The sequence below is a fragment of the Lampetra planeri genome, chromosome 1 (genome assembly GCF_965212315.1).
Source record: "Lampetra planeri chromosome 1, kcLamPlan1.2.h2, whole genome shotgun sequence".
In the NCBI taxonomy this organism is placed as follows: domain Eukaryota; kingdom Metazoa; phylum Chordata; class Hyperoartia; order Petromyzontiformes; family Petromyzontidae; genus Lampetra; species Lampetra planeri.
Window position 1 is genome coordinate 35,375,283 of NC_136107.1, and position 17,665 is coordinate 35,392,947.

General features: G+C 50.1%; 1 long non-coding RNA gene across 1 annotated transcript; it reads left to right on the forward strand.

Moving 5' to 3' along the window:
• Positions 1–10,489: 10,489 nt before the first annotated feature.
• Positions 10,490–13,150, forward strand: LOC144718858 (uncharacterized). The gene is made up of 2 exons (XR_013585490.1): positions 10,490–10,610; positions 12,777–13,150. It is a non-coding gene; the product is annotated as an uncharacterized LOC144718858 (long non-coding RNA).
• The last annotated feature ends 4,515 nt before the right edge of the window (positions 13,151–17,665 follow it).

Genomic DNA, 17,665 nt, shown 5'->3' on the forward strand with positions numbered 1-17,665 from the left:
TCGCAGGTGCGAGGGGGGGGGGTAAGGACAACAAACTGTGTCTATGTTCGTATGGCTCGTGATCTTTGTCTCTCGAGGTATTCATTTGAGGCCGAGTCGACCTAGTGGAGGCCCAGGGTCGGTTCAGATAATTGTCATTTGTTTGAGCGGGAATCGAACTCGGGTCGCAGCACACTAACCGCTACACCACCGCTGCCCACAAGACAAATATCATCCCGTATATCCTTGACACACTGTTTGGGGCAAGTGCTGTTAGCTAGCACCGATGAAGGCCGGTACGGCACACGAGGGGTGGGTGGCCAGCATCACGTTCGGCTCCCTCGTGGCGATATTTACTGCACAACATACCAGGTACTCATTTGAGGCTCAGGACCGGTTCAGATATTGGCCCTGAGTGGGATTCGAACTCGGGATTCGAACTCGGGGTCGCCGGGTTCGTAGCGCTGTGCGCTCACCGGCTGCGCTACCGCATAAACGCACAGACATCCACATATATACAGCCAGCCTCCCACACATACATACACACACAAGTACGAGGAACCGACACGTACACAAATATCCCCTGTATAGCCTTTAACATACTAATAGGGCAAATGAACACTGACACACACACACCCACCCACGCTATGAGCAATTAACTATGAACAATTAGCACCGCGCCACTAATTTGTCAACATCGCCAACGCGCGCTCCACGGCGTGCAGCCCCAGCCCCAGCCCTGCTCATTGCCGAACGCGGCCCGATGGGAAGGGATTGGTCATGGTGATGGCGATGATGGCGATGGTGATGGTGGTGATGATGATGATGGTGGTGGTGGTTCCCATTCTAGTGTTGCCGGCGAATTTATGACATTTCCACCCACATTTTTTCCGTGTTTTTGTTGGGCGACAATCCGTTGCTAATTGTCTCAAATAGTCACCGCAAACAAATGACTTCAGATGTCCACGCGCCAACCGTTGCGCCACATCACAATGACCAAATCGGTGCGTCGCTTCCGAAATCCATACCGATCAGGAGTCAGTTACGCACACACACAGGCTCGGAGTATATGTGTGTGTGTACGGGTGAGTCGCATACACCCGGCATGCATTTCTAATATCACGTTCGTATGTATGTTGGTACGTTTGTTGAACTTCAATTGCACCGTGCGTAACCAATCGTGTTAATAGGAGGTGCGGTTTGTTGCATCGTGCCCTACATTCAAGTTAATAAAAAAAAAAACGAATTATAACGCGTTTAGTTAAATAATTCAGACGAAGCTGATGACATAAATGAACCAGAAATGCGCCCCTCATCTCATCGGATCTCTCAGCCTGGATATTGCCAGAAAGGGCGACCACCATGCACGGTGCTGTAAGTGTAACTGTGCGTGTGAAACTTGAGACCAATACAACCAGAGGCATCTCACAAACAAACCGCATGTCGGTCTGATTTTACAAGTTGCATCAAACACGAGTGCGCGCGCGCACATGTTTGACGTGCACGCGCGCGTGGTGAATGGATTCGATTAATAATGACGCATTGATCGCTACTTAATTGGCAATAATGGCATTCGTTGTCTCCGAGGCACGGCGAGATGGCGTCACTTTCTTTTTTTAAACCAGATTCTGAGCATAGGTTCCTTCAAAACGGCACTATTAAAAGAGTTGCGATAGATACGCGTTACCCCGTGGATTTGAATTGAGGGAGGTTTTTATTATCAAGGTTTTGGAGAAAATATATGACGATGATGATTTTTTTTTTAAAGCTTTCGTGACAGCAGGGATTCATATTCTTGGTTCTTTCGGTAAAGTCACGTAGAAGGGAAACAATAAAATGATACAAATATAAAAATAAAATTATCATGACGTTTCGACTGCAACACAAGCAATCATCATCAGGTGTAAAATACACAGCAAGACATTTTTAAAAAATGTAAAAAATAAATATTGCTGTGTTTTTCACACCCGATGATTGCTTGTGTTGCAGTCGAAACGTCGTGAGAATTGTATTGTTTTATATTTTTATTATTTTATTGTTTCCCTTCTACGTGACTTTACCGAAAGAACCAAGAAGAAGACGATGATGATGGGAGGAGCAGTGTGAGGGGAAGAATTGGAAAGATAAGGGAGGTGACCTGCAGTGTAGGTGAGTGGGGGGTGAGTGGATGGGTCTGTAGCTATGACCTCCAGTGTGACTGTTGAACACAGAACGGACGTGATGACGTGCAATTCATTAACAGCCATGGTCTATCCACTGCTATGCGAAGCTTCCCCTTCTTTATCGCTCACACCTCGCACGGTTGGCTACGTACTGTGCAAAAAATAAGTTCAACATACGTACCCACACATTACTTGCGTGTGTGGGTTTGTGTGCGATTTTCCGACTTTGCAATTATTTTGACCCCAGCACGCAATATCACACTCTTGCAAATGACGTCAGGGTCGATGTCTCTGTAACGCCCACGGTGAGCGCTCGTTAGCACACTCGCACTTAAGTGACATTAATCGGGGCGGCCGTTGGAATTCGAAACGCGAACCTCTGGAAGCAGCGGCGAAGGCGCAAACGTTCGGCCACGTCACCAAGCTAAGAGGGTGACGTCACGTAAAAATAACCCCATCGCAAAACGCCAAAGGGGTCATCCTTTTAGCGCTGTTTGTTTTATTATCGGGACATTTTTTTTTTGGGGGGGGGGGGCAACCATTTCAATCGCCTTTGTCCGATTTTGTTTTCTATCCTCTGACGTGAGTATCCAATAGCAACACAAGTTCCCACTAAAGCGTCGCTCAATATTGGATCGTGTTTACGAGCGTCGTCATGACCCCCCCCCCGCTACCACCAATCAACAAAGAGCACGCGAACAAAGGGACGGGGGAGCTGTGGCAAGAAGTCTCCCGGTCGACGTTGCGTGGCAAAGAGCTCCTTACGACGGCTCCCCTCTCGCGGGATCGTCTGCACGTGGAGGCTGCGGGCAGCCGCATCGCGACATCCTCCCCCTCGTCTCGACGCCAGGCATTGCCGTCCTTGGAATGTTGTAAACAAACCGCCTCGCCCTGGCCCCGCCCCCCTCCCCCAGTCTCCGCCCCCCTCCCCCAGTCCCCGCCCCCTATCACCCGCCCTTGTCCCCTCCCCCCCCGCCCCCTCCTCACATTAATCGTCACGTTTCCGTGAGTCACGATTCGACTCAAGAATTGATTCGTTGCTGTCTGGTTTGTATTGTCCGTCTCGTTTGTATTGTCTGCCCCGTTTGTATTGTTCTGTCTCGTTTGTATTGTCTCGTTTGTATTGTTCGTCTCGTTTGTATTGTCTATCTCGTTTGTATTGTCTGTCTCGTTTGTATTGTTCGTCTTGTTTGTATTGTCTGTCTCGTTTGTATTGTTCGTCTTGTTTGTATTGTCTGTCTCGTTTGTATTGTCCGTCTCGTTTGTATTGTCTGTCTCGTTTGTATTGTTCGTCTCGTTTGTATTGTTCGTCTTGTTTGTATTGTCCGTCTCGTTTGTATTGTCCGTCTCGTTTGTATTGTCTATCTCGTTTGTATTGTCTGTCTCGTTTGTATTGTTCGTCTCGTTTGTATTGTTCGTCTCGTTTGTATTGTCTGTCTCGTTTGTATTGTCTATCTCGTTTGTATTGTTGCCCAACCACCCCCTCCAGGGCCGTGCCGGCCTTCATAGGTGCTCGCTAACTGCACTTGCCCCAACAGTCTGTTAAGGCTATACGGGGGGGGGGGGGCCTTTGTCTCTGCGTGTGTTCATATAAAACTCGCCTTCGCCTAATGCCATCCGAAATGTATATTCAACCTCCTCCACTGATGGAGAGGATATTGTTTCCTTTAGTCACCGCTGCTGCTGCTTGTTGCTGCTGCTGCTGCTGAGGCTGCGATATTCGCACTCACGCGCAGACACGCCGACGCGTCACGCTGCGTGTCCAGGCCGGGCCCCTCCGTGTGAGTGAGCAGAGCTTTTAACGCTGTAACCTTCATGAAATATTTAGCGAGGCCCTAAATTGCGCTGAGATTCCCATTTGCCCCCCACCCACCATCCCCCCCCCCTCCCAGCCCACCACCTCGGAGCCGTAAAATGCGCGGTGCGTGGGTAGCTATGCGAGATGCAGAAGACAAAGAACCCTCGCATCGCTTTGACGGACTGTTGGGGCGAGATAGTACTTCTAGATTTGAAGTTTTCGTGACTGCAAGGATTCATACTCTTTGTTATTTTCGGTAAAGTCACGTAGGTAAAAATAAATAAATGAAAATAACAACAACAGGTTCCACCTGAAGACGGAAGCTTGTGTTGCCTCCGAAACGTCGTGATTTAATTTAGTTGTTTTATCATTTATTTATTTTTTACCTTCGTGACTTTACCGAAAAAAACCAACGAGTATGCAAGATAGTACTGTTGGCGAGTAGCACCGGTGAAGGCCGGAATGGCACACGGAGGCGATGGATGAACAGCACCACGCCCGGCCGCCTTTGTCTCCCTCGTGGCGATGTTTACACATCGACTATTGTTGTGATTATTAAGAGCAAGCAGATTGGATTCACTCACTTGACATGCAATCCAATAGCAGCCATGGTCTCTCCACTGCTATACGAAGATTCCCCGAGATCGATTTATCTCTCAAACTACGTACGGTGCGAAAAAGGTCAACATGCATACATACCCACACGCAGTTGATGCACACACAGACACACGCATTATCAACTACCCCACACGTACACATTCGATGGAATGTCAAGAATCGAGGTCACTATATAATGTTTATGCTCTTTGAGAGAACATAAACAATTTTCTGGCCAAGCGGTCAGCAACAAGCAGTACTATTAAAGTTGTACAGCAACGGATGCGTGTTAACGCGTTGTCTCGAGTCGAGCAAGGGTGTGCGAACTTAGGAGACGAGACGATGGGAGAGAGAAGTCCAGACCTGAGTAATGCGAAGGAAGGAGCGGGGATAAGCAGGAAGATAAGTCAGATCAGAATCAGATCAGAATACCTACAGGGTGCTTAAACAGTTTTTTTTTACCACTTCTGAGAATTTGCAACAACACCACAAGAAATGTGCCTTCGGGCTCTGGAGACCACCTGGAGAAGATTCCAGGCACGCGTTGACAACGATGGCGAGCAAGTGGAGACTCTTTGACTTTTTGAAGCTGTTAACATCACATTTGTTATCACGTTGCAGTGTCTTATTATCCGTTCTTTTTCCATTAAAAATGAAACTCCCATGTCAGTGTGAACATTCTTTTTGAAGCACTCTGTATTGATACTGGAGCAATCCGATGAGCTATGAGGCTGTTTTTTTCCTCTCACACATATCCAGCATAGAAGTAACGTGCAGTGTGGCCGAGGTTGAACAGTGTGTGGATGAGACGAGACGGTCGGTGTGGTGGAACGAGTCGTCAACGTGGGCGGAGAGGAATTGACTCGTGAAGTTGCAGTGGGAAGAGTCGTCAAAGGTAGCAGCGATAGAAGAGTGACAGGCAAGCGACTGATCCCGGGTGGGTGAACAAGTGATTCGAGCGAAGATCTGAGTGCTGGATCGTCGACCAACGTGACTCCCTCATGTTGGATTCAGTGCGCGTGGGGTGTGCACTGGGCGCTCCATCCAAGATATTACAGCAGGTTTCCAACGAATTCCAATACGATACTTTCTGTTACTAATGAGACGACTTATGGCAACAAAACAAGTAAAATCCTACAGGGTGGAAACAAATACTTTACCCAGTAAATATGCAGCGTTGGGGAATCCCTGCATGCTTCAGCATGGCAAGGTGACATCACAGTTACATTTTTTTTGACAAAGCGTCGTTCAATTTAAGCGGGCGCGACCCTGCCGATGGGACACCTAATTTCTACACCCGTCCGGATATTTTTGTTCGCATTGAACCAATGCTGCTAACGGGTTCCCCTCCTAGAGGGGGCCGTCTTTCTGATGGGTCGTGTGAGCGATACTTTACTATACTCTCGTGCTGCGACAGAGATGCCGGAGAGGCGAGCGTGCTAACCGTTGCACCGCCGCTCTATATGGGGGGAAAAAAACTAAACTATATACGGTACAATAATTTTACATGCCTTCTCCTGTGTATTGAGAATCCTGTTAAACATCAACACTGGGGAGACAAAGGCGGCCGGGCGTGGAGCTGACCACCCACCCGCCCGGCCTTCATTTGTCCTCGCGAACTGCACTTGCCCCAGCAGCCTGTGTAGGCCACACGGGGCTCATTTATCTTTGTAGGACACAAAATCCCCGAAGCCCCCACGACCTTATCACCTCGAAACTTCACACCCCACTTAACAGCAACAATGCCGAGATGACTGCGTTTTGTTGGCACATTTCCAATTAAAATCATGTTAAAACCTCACGGAAAAAAGCTTGGGAAATGTACTTGCAGCCTATGAAATGCATTGCGCGTGCAGGCTATGAAATGTATTGCGCATGCAGACTATGAAATGTATTGCAACCTATTAAATGTATTGCGCATGCAGGCTATGAAATGTATTGCGGGTGCAGGCTATGAAATGCATTGCGCATGCAGGCTATGAAATGCATTGCGGGTGCAGGCTATGAAATGCATTGCCCGTGCAGGCTATGAAATGTATTGGGCATGCAGGCTATGAAATGCATTGCCCGTGCAGGCTATGAAATGTATTGGGCATGCAGGCTATGAAATGCATTGCGCATGCAGGCTATGAAATGTATTGCGCGTGCAGGCTATGAAATGCATTGCCCGTGCAGGCTATGAAATGTATTGCGCGTGCAGGCTATGAAATTTATTGCGCGTGCAGGCTATGAAATGTATTGCCCATGCAGGCAATGAAATGTATTGACAATGCAGGCTATGAAATGCATTGCGCATGCAAGCTATGAAATGCGTTGCGCGTGCAGGCTATGAAATGTATTGCGCATGCAGACTAGGAAATGTATTGCAACCTATTAAATGTATTGCGCATGCCGGCTATGAAATGTTTTGCAACCTATGAAATGTATTGCGCATGCAGGCTATGAAATGTATTGCAACCTATGAAAAGTATTGCGCTTGCAGGCTATGAAATGTATTGATCATGCAGGCTATGACATGTATTGCGCGTGCAGGCTATGAAATGTATTGCAACCTATGAAATGTATTGCCCATGCAGGCTATGAAATGTATTGCGTATGCAGGCTATGAAACGTAAATATAAAATCTTCAACCATCATCTATCCACTGCTAGATGAAGCCATCGCCGCCTGTCTCGCTGTTGAGAGAGCTCCAGGCTCGAGAGCTCCCGTCTCGAGGAGGTGTATTTTGCCTCCTCGTCCACACAGGGCCATCGTTTGAGGGTTGGGGAGCACCCCGCACTTTACCCCCCCACCACACGCGACTTGCCAATCGACTCGCTGTGGTTGAACCACGTTGCGTGTCTACTGCTGGCTGAGTGGAACGAGTCATCTGGAACGCATCGCATTCCATTTGCCACGCACACATTGCGCACGCCGTACGCAATGTGGAGATGGAAAGTTGAACATCAAATAATCAGCCGTGATCCTATCTGGCCATCGCTAGCACCGCTGCAAATACATTCGAGCAACAAACGGGTCGTGAAAAGTAGAAATATATACTGGACACGTTTTGTGTGCGTGTTTGTGGATGTTGCAGTCTGTGGGGAGCGGTGTCGCACTGGTCGACTCAGTCGACAATACCTGATGCGGTGTGCAAACATCATCATTGGGGAGACAAAGGCGGCCGGGTGTGGATGCTGGCCACTCACCCCCTCCGCGTGCCGTTGCGGCCTTCCCAGGTGCTCGCGAACAGCACTTGCCCCACCGGTCTGTTGAAGGCTGTAGGGAGGAGGGGGGGGGGTCTTTGTCTCTGTGTGTTTGCGCGCCCGGATGCCAATAAAGTGGGTATCGAACAGTGGTCTTCGAACAACAGCGGCTCGACGGCGCGCGCTCCGACCACAAGGCCATCCACTATACGCGACGCTGATGTCAAACATCTGGGGCTGTGACTGGGGGGGGGCGAGGTGGTAGATGGGGGGGGGGCGGGAGACCAAGAGGGAGCTAGAATGAGCGGATCTCCCATGCCCCCCTCCCGCCCCAACTCCCCCACACCTCTCTCTGCTGTGGGAGATTTCGTTGTAATCGTCACCTTTAACCCCGCTGAAGAACCCCCGGCCCCTGAGTCCCCCTTGGCTTCCTAGTCCCCGAACCCCCCCCCCCTTCCAACCCACCCCTGCCCCATTCTTCAACGCTCCCTCGCGCCCTGCTGCAACCCCTGATCCAAAAGCACTGCACGAACCGCATACAAAGGCACAAATCTTGCCCCTCCACCCCTCACACGTATAGCCTTGAACAGAGTGTTGGGGCAATGGGCTGTTCGCGAGCACTTATTAAAGGCCGGCACGGTACACGAGGGGTCTCGGTGAACAGAACACCACGCCCGGCCGCTCTAGCGCACATAGGTACACACACACACACGCGCACGAACTCTCTCGCACACACACACACACTGTTGCACCACGCTGGTCAATGCGCGTTGTTGAATGGGGTTCGTTTAGGACCGGTTCATATCCCGCCGTTCACCGACGTTAGCCGTTGGGCCGGGAAGCTAACTCAGTTCGCCGGGTTCATGGCACAGTGTGCTAACCATTGCTCCACCGCTCCTTCCTACCACAACCATTGCTCTCGAACGAAGCTCCCAGTCGATGGAACGCCTTCATAAATACACACAAAGGTCCCCCAGTGTGGAATTAACAGACTGTTGGGGCAAGTGCTGTTAGCGAGCAGCACCTATGAAGGCCGGCACGGCACGCGAGGGGTGGGGGCAACACCACGCCCAGCCGCCTTTGTCTCCCTAGTAGCAATGGTTACACACCGCACCAGGTACTCATTTTAGACTGAGTCGACCTAGGGGAGGCCCAGGACCGGTTCTGATAATCGTCACTGGTGTTGGCCGGGAGCGGTAATCGAACTCGGGTCGCCGGGTTCGTAGCGCAGCGTAGCGCTAACCGCTACACTACCGCTCCCCCAAATACACGCACACAACCAGGGACCCGAATAACCCCGTCTCTCATCCCGTACACAATCGCCCAATCAGCAGTGTTGCTTTGTTCTTCTTCCCAAAACTTACCTGCAGCCTTCGTGTTAAGCGTGAAAGTGCCGAGTCATCGAGATTAGCCGACCATATAAAGACACTAATGTTTAGAGACTGGACCGGGCACGTGATTGAGGCGGTTGGGTTGTGGTACGCATCGTAAAACATTGACCGCCTTCGTCTCTCCCAGTGATGTAAATAAACAGCGTACCAGGCACTCATCCAAGTACCTGGAGGCCCGGTTTGGTCATCAGACGGAGCGGTGGCGCAACGGTGAGCACACTCGCCTCTCCCTCTACCTGTCGCTACACGGGAATTGGGCAGGAGGCACCACTCGCCGTATGAGCGCGTGCGTTGGTGGAGGAGAGTGGTGGTGGTGGTAGTTGGGTGGTGGTGGTGGTTGTTGAGGGGTGGTGGTGATGGTGGTAGTGGTGTGGTGGTGGTGGTAGTTTGGTGGTGGTTTCGCCGTGATGATGAAGATGATGATTGTTGTGGCGACGGCGACGGTGGTGGCGGTAGCATTGATTATTGTTGTAGTAGTTAGTGGGTGTGGTGTTAGTGATGATGGTCATGATTGTGGTGCTGACGATGAGTATCGTAAAAGGAGGTCACGTTGATGATGATAGTAAGACCGTTTGTTATAATATTGGTAGTAGTGGCGATTGATGGGTATTATAATGGTGGTAGGTGATGATTCTAGTTCTGGTTTTGACGATGATGACAAAACTAGTGATGGTGATGATGATGATGATGATTGTGGTGGTTTTGACGATGACGGTGATGATGATGATGACAATAATAGTGATGGTGGTGATGATAGTGGTGGTTTTGACGATGATTGTGATGATGATGATGACAATACTAGTGATGGTGATGATGATAGTGGTGGTTTTGACGATGACGATGACGGTGATGATGATGATGACAATACTAGTGATGGTGGTGGTGATGATGATAGTGGTAGTTTTGACGATGACAGTGGTGATGATGACAATACTGGTGATGGTGGTGATGATGATTGTGGTGGTTTTGACGATGACGGTGATGATGATGATGACAATACTAGTGATGGTGGTGATGATGATAGTGGTAGTTTTGACGATGACGGTGGTGATGATGACAATACTGGTGATGGTGGTAGCGATGATGAAAGTGGTGGTTATGACGGCGATGATGATGATTGATGATGATACGTGTGATGGTAGTGGTAGCGACTCACACCATAATGGCGTACACGGGCGGAGCTGTGTGTGTCTCGGGACGAGGCGCTTCAGGGGTTGTATTGGGCTGAGCTGTATTGGTCCAAGCGCAGAGAAGGGGCTGTGATGATGATTATAGGGGCTGGGGTGTAATGGTGATCGCGCTAACCACTACACTGCGTTTCCCGCTCACGGCCAACGCCAGTGACGATTATCTGAACCGGTCCTATGCCTCCGACAGGTCGACTCAGCCTCAAATGGAGTACCTGGTGCGGTGTGTAAACATAGCCATGAGGGAGACAAAGGTGGACGGGCTTGGTGCTGGACATCCACCCCCTCGTGTGCCGTGCCGTCCTTCATAGGTGCTCGCTAACAGCACTTACTCAAACATGGTGTTCAGGCTATACGGGGATCTTCGGTGTAGTATAGCGCGCTAAACACTACACTACGTTTCCCGCTCACGACCAACGCCAGTGACGATTATCTGAACCGACCTACTCATCCAAACAGGTCGACTCAGCCTCAAATGAGCACCTGGTGCAGTCTTCTTGGTTCTTTCGGTAAAGTCACGTAGAAGGGAAGTAATAAAATAATAAAAATAAAACATAATAAAATAATTAGTTTTATATTATTTTATTATATTATTATAATAGTATTTTATATTATTTTATTATTTTATTATATTATTTTATTATGTTTTATTTTTATTATTTTATTACTTCCCGTCTACGTGACTTTACCGAAAGAACCAAGAAGATGAATCCCTGCAGTCACGAAAGCTTTCAATCGAAATTTAACCTGGTGCAGTGTCTAAACACGGCCACTGGGGAAACAAAGGCGGTCGTGCGTGTGATGCTGGCCCACTCGCACCTTCGTGTGCCGTGCCGGCCTTCACAGGTGTTCGCTCGCCCACAGCCCTTGCCCCAAACGTCTGTTCAGGCTATACGGGGCATCTTTGTATTTGGGGGAATGGGGCAGGGGGGGGGCAACATTAGGGTGGCACAGTCGGGTTTTTTTACAATCGGGTTTAATTGTCTTTTTATATGAAACCCGATCATTTGAGATTGGGAGAAATCCGGTTTAATTGTTTCTAAATGCAGAACCGCACTTCGCCAACTTCTCAACGATGGGCTTCATCCATTCCAAGCGAAGGAACTCACTGGCGCCCACGATTGTGGAGAAGCTCGTGTTCATCAAGACCAACCTGCCCGCCGCATTCTACGACTACCCCGTGCCCGACGGCCCCGAGTACGATCACAGCACCGACGAGGAAGCAGCCTAAGCCTTGGATCAGAGTTTCGTATTCATTAAACCAGGTTTTAATTTCCCCGAAATCGGGTTTAATTGTATTAAAGAAAAAACCCGATGCCTGTCGCTGGAAAAATCGGGTTTTTTTCCACCCATGGGCAACATCCCCGTGCCTCGTGCCCCCGTTTTACGCACAGAGACAGCAGTGGCCAAGGGCTGCCGACGGGACGTCTTTGCCCTCCGGTCATTCAACTACACTCGCCAAATTTGTTTCCACGCCAAAATATCGAGAATTTACTGCGCCCACCGGCCAAGCGCACAGCAGCAAGCCGGTTTCACGCAACAGCACTGAGCGTCCCTTTGTGTGTGTGCGTGTGTGTGTGTGGACCAGGGTTCACATCCAGAGCCCCGGTTCATTAACCGAACACCGGTACGGGCTTCTCCGCGTGTGAGCAGTCGCGTTGCTCCGATATTTATTGTCACTCACTTACACACTCCTGCCATCGATTGGTTATTGATTGGTTCACCCTAAGGTTACGACGGTGCCTTAGATCGCCTTGCTGTCATCATCATAATCATCGTAGTTTTTTAAAGTTGGCAGTCTATTTTCTTTAACCAGGTGAGAACTCAACAGGCCAGGATAGAGTCTTGATTGCGAGAGTGACCCGATTCGTAGCTTCTTTCTTCGGTTAGATCGTGGAGTGTATAAACCTCCACCACCCGACAGATCCAATCAATTCAAGTTGTCACGTCAGGGGCCAATGTGCCTCCTGAGTTTTGTTTTCATCAAAACCGGAGAAGTGTTGAAAAACAAGCAAAACTTGTTTTAATTGACACTATACCTATACACGATCGAAGCCATTAAAAACGAAGTTGGACTTATCTTGGTCGTCAAAGCACGCGTATTACTTTAACAGTGGCCTGGTTTAACAAAATGCCAAATCATAAAACACCCATGGTCAATCCACTGCTGGACGAATGCCTGCCCACGATGCGTCCACCACCTCTCACGAATACGCGGTGTGACAATTCAAACCAAAAACCTGGACAGGAACTAAGTTCATCGCTCCATCTCCCCGTTGGACACCCGCTCGGGTGTCGTTGCATTCCTTTACTTCCACTCCGGGACTTGTTATTAACCGTGGTGCACTCCGTGCTCTCGGATGTCAATCCATTCCTTTGTTCCCACTCCGGGTCTTGTTCTTCACCGTGGTGCGCTCCTTGCCGGAGTGGAGATGAAATGCTGCTGTTCTGATTCTCAGCGCCATGTCAACGTGCAGGTGGCGTTACTCAAGAAAGCTTCACTGAGTCTCAAGGCTATCTGCGTCAAGAGGGTCCTGCCAAGTGACGAGATGTTGACTACCTCGCCTGGTATACAGGAGGTCGTGGATTCGATCCCGACCCTGACGCCTGCTGTATATTTGGAGTTTGCATGTCTCTCTACTCGTGGTCGCGTGGATTTTCTCCCGGTTCTCCGGTTTTACACTCCACATTTAGAATCAAAACGTGTTTAGAGTTCTTGGCTGCGATACATTTCCACATTATGAGCCACTTCGTTGATCTATCATTTGTGATAGGCAGGCCGCTTCTGAAAAAGTGCTAAAAATCTCGATGGGCCTTACCTGGTAAAATAAAACACACATTTTTGTAAGTATTCGCAGTAGAGGACGGTGTCGCTGCTTTTGTGTGTAATCCCAAAGGAGTAATTTGACGGTATTGTTGTTCAACGATTTGATCTTTGGCCGCATTTGTCGCCCGACTGGCGATGTTTACACCATCGCACCGGGTACTGCATTTGAGGCAGAGTCGACCTAGGGGAATCCCAGGACCGATTCAGATAATCTGCCACTGGCTCCTGGTTGTGAGCGGGGATCGAACTCGGTTCACCGTGCGCGAACCACCACCACACCTCCCCTCCAAACACACGAAACACAGAGACACAGACAGGGAATGCACGATGGGACCTCCCTTGCCAGTATTCAAAATATCATAATAGGTTTTACCCTTTCTGGCAATAAAACAGTTGTGTTGAGATGTTAGAGCACCAAACAGAAACCTTTTGCAAGGAGTCATGTCCGCATTAGCCACACGCACTTGTGGTGAACATGCAAACAAAAACATGCTCTGGTAATAGATGCATTGTCTTTGAAACTGATTGGCACACACCAGATACAGCTTTATAACACTGTTTAAGACTCGGCTCTAAGGAAAGCTGTCTCTGGTGTGGACCAATCAGTCATTTCAGCAGCATTGGTTCAAAACGAGCGACAAGTCTGTATCGGTTTCGACATTCAACGTCTCATCGGCAGAGCTCGGCTTACCCTTCCTGTTATACAGATTAATATTAAGGTTGATTACGTTAACTCAAGCAATTGGTTTCAATATTTCGATTGAGGGCGGTAAAGAAGAGCCATGACCCGAAACGTCGTCTGCTATATATTATTAAATTTTTTTTAAAGCACGCTGTTGTTGACGAATATTCCACATTGAAAATTAATTTCTTTGCACTCAGTCTGTCGTCCTACCCCAGCACCTCCGATGATCACGAATGGCAACGTACGGCGCGAAAGAAGTCAAACATCTATCGATTTTTTTGCCCCATCATTGACCGTGCAATCGCCCCTCCCCCCCATCCCTTCCCCCCAACCAGAGCACCAACTCCTCCCAACCACCCCAACCTCCACCCCCCCCACCTCCCGTCCGCCTTTGTTTCAGGATTTGTATCGCATTGTTTAACGAAACAAAGAGAACGGACGGGGGGCGGCGGCCTCCAGCATCGTGGATAAGATGGCGGATTAGGGGGGAGGGAGGGGTAGGGGAGGGAGGGAGGGGGAGAGAGGGGGTAGGGAAGGGAGGGGGTGGTGGAGGGTTATCCCCCCCCCCTCCCACGTCCCAGTAGCATCACAATGGGGATTAGCGCCACTCCCACTCAAAGCCTCTCCCAGTCGCCACCAGATCCTTATCATAATCAGCAGCACCGCCACCAGCGGCAAAGACAAAGGTCCCCCGTATAGCCCTCAGCAGACCTTTGGGGCAAGTGCTGTTCGAGAGCAGCACCTACGAATGACGTCGCGGCATGGCACACGAGAGGGTGGGTGGCCAGCGCCACGCCCGAACGCCTTTGTATCCCTCGCGGCGATGTTTTCTTTTTGTTATTGCACACCGCACCAGGTAGTCGTTTCAGGCCGAGCCGACCTAGGGGAGGCCCAGTACCGGTTCGGATATTCGTCACTGGCAGCGGCCTTCACGTTCACCACGGTGTGTTTAGGGTCTGTTTGCTGCAGCGACGCACCTCGTCATCGTACTCCGTGGTCGATCCACTGCTGGATGAAGGCCCACGCACGGCAACAAACGCTCGTCACGAGCGTCCATATTTCCGTCATCGTCATCATCAGCACCTCCTCGCCCAAAAAGTCTATTCGAACTCCTAATTGGAGATACGTGTTGCTATTTTCCAGCTCATCAACAAGCCATGATCAATCCACTGCTGTGTGAAGGCCTAGCTATGTATCCCCATTTAGCACGGTATTGGGGCGTAACGGATCAGCATCATCATCATCATCACCGCGATCGCAATCATTGAGTAGCCCCGCTTGCCAAGGGGTCAAGACCTCTTCGACCAAATCACTGCTGGATGATGCGTACGGAATAATTAGCGCGACTCATGCCGAAGGGTCGGACTCGGTTCGGGTTTATTTGCTGTTCAATGCCTCTTCATTACCATCGTGGTTTTAATTGCAACACGAGCTGGACTCTAGGGATTTAGAGAATATTCTGGCGAAATAATTACGTTAATCGGATGTCACAAATTGAAAAGTTATGAGCCATTGTGAATGAATCGCGGCAGTCTTCTGTATTCGTTACTCTCACCTCTGCGATGTCGCTATATGTTGTAGGTCTTCCGCAACGCCCGATCCACAAATACGAAGGCGACATCGCGGCCATAAACTCCTCTGCTCTCTCTTGACGCGGATGTCTGGCTTGACCACCTGCATGTGAAATTGTAGTTGTCGCTCTGCGTCATACGAAAGAAGAAAAAACATCTTCCGAACTTAGTCTTCTTCAATTCAACTCAATGTTCATTTGTTACGCGGACAATCCCGTGTAGCCAGTTACCCAGCTAGTTCCGATGGGCACGGCCCGCAGCCGCTGACAACAGAGTTACTGTTGGGGTGGCAAGGAGCCCAGCCAGCAGCCAGCTCGGAAACACGAGGCACAGAGTATTTGTAACGGTCATTAAATCTCGGAGGCGCAGAACGGGGCTGCTGCTTAAATTCGCTTGCACGATCCGCAAAGCGAGAGTCCGCGAATCTTCCCGTATAACACAACTGTAAGCGGTGCCTCGGTGAACTCTGACCTCTCATTTTGCAAGGATTCGAGAGATTTGTGGGACACAAAAGCACAGCACGTGACCCACTAATGGCCCTGTCCCCGGGGGTCAGAGAGAGAGAGAGAGTCGCGCCGCGCATGGGAACAGCGGCTCGCCCACCGACTGCAGCTCCCTGCCATGGGGCCCCGCGGTGGCGAGATGTCAACCGCCTCGCCTGGTATGCAGGAGGTCGTCCCGTGGGTTCGATCCCAACCCTGACGCCTGCTGTAATATTTAGAGGTACACTCCTTGCTCGCGGATGTCAATCCGTTCCTGAAATCTCATTCCGGGATTTGCTCTTGACCGTCGGACACTCCTTGGTCTCGGATACCGATCCATTCCCGAAGTCCCACTCCGGGTCTTGTTTTTGACCGTGGTGCGCTCCTTGCCGGAGTGGAGATGAAATGCTGCTGTTCTGATTCTCAGCGCGGTGTCTACGTGCAGGTGGCGTTACTCAGGAAAGCTTCACTGAGTCTCAAGGCTCTCTGCGTCAAGAGGGCCCTGCCAAAGTGGCGAGATGTTAACTACCTCGCCTGGTATACAGGAGGTCGTGGGTTCGATCCCGACCCTGACGCCTGTTGGAGATTTAGAGTTTGTGTGTCTCTCTCCCCGTGGTCGCGTGGATTTTTCTCCGGGTCCTCCAGTTTTTCCCTCCACATGTAGAAACATGCGTTGAGAGTATGTGGCTGATATACATTTGCACGTGATAATCCACTTCGTTGACCTGTCATTTGTGACCAGGTCGCTTCTGAAAAAGAGCTATGTAGCTTAGTGGGCCTTACCTGGTAAAATAAAACATAGTTTAGCATAGTCTTTGTGCTTTTGGATTATATCACGTGTTGGTTCGGAATAATGTCCGACGTTTCGCCCCGCGTGCTGGTCGACTAAGGTTCTACAATGAAGTTGCATATATGAAACAATGATATAGGTAAAGGAGAGATCTCGCCAAAGACGAGTCATTCTCCACCTGCAGTTGTTTCACCTCCTGGAGACCTGAACGATTCGACAGCTTGTCGTGAAGAACCTCCTCAATGTTTGCAATCGTGAATGTTTACAACACAGTTACCAAACGTCCTGCTCGTTTTGACCGGGACAGTTGCTGTGGTTTCACAAAGTCTGGCCTGCTTCCCTCCTCCACCACCACACATTATCACCCCCCCCCCCCCCCGAAGCTTTGGTGAAGTTTGGATTTTGTCCCCGGTTTGTAACTTTCTGGACATTTGTGAAAAAATAACTTCACAGCTCATAGGATTGCTCCAGGATAAACAAAGATTCAGATTCTCTGATCCTGAACAAGATGTTCTGGCCTCACGGCCTGTGACTCATGATGCAAAGGTCGGAGCGACCCGAGTAGTGGGCGGAGTTACCTGAGCAGTGGGCGGGGCTACCTGAGCCGTGGGCGGGGCTACCCGAACAGTGGGCGGGGCTACCTGAGCCAGTGGGCGGGGCTACATGAACAGTGGGCGGGGTCACCTGAGCCAGTGGGCGGGTCACCTGAGCCAGTGGGCGGGGCTACCTGAGCCAGTGGGCGGAGCTACCCCAGTAGCGGTCCAATCGGAATATAATGTGGGCGGGGTTATGTAAAAGAGTAGGCGGGGCTGATGACGTAAGGTGCTCACAGCTCACCACCACGTGCCTCAGGTGGAGCCTACCAGAGATGTGGTCGCCTCGCTCCGTACGAAATTCGCTCTTTGGGGTTAATTAACGTCGCAACAACAACAACAAAGAATTGCGCGTGATACCGAGTTTGAGATATCGCCAAGATTAGCGAGGGAGTTACGGAGGGTGGGGGGGGAGAGC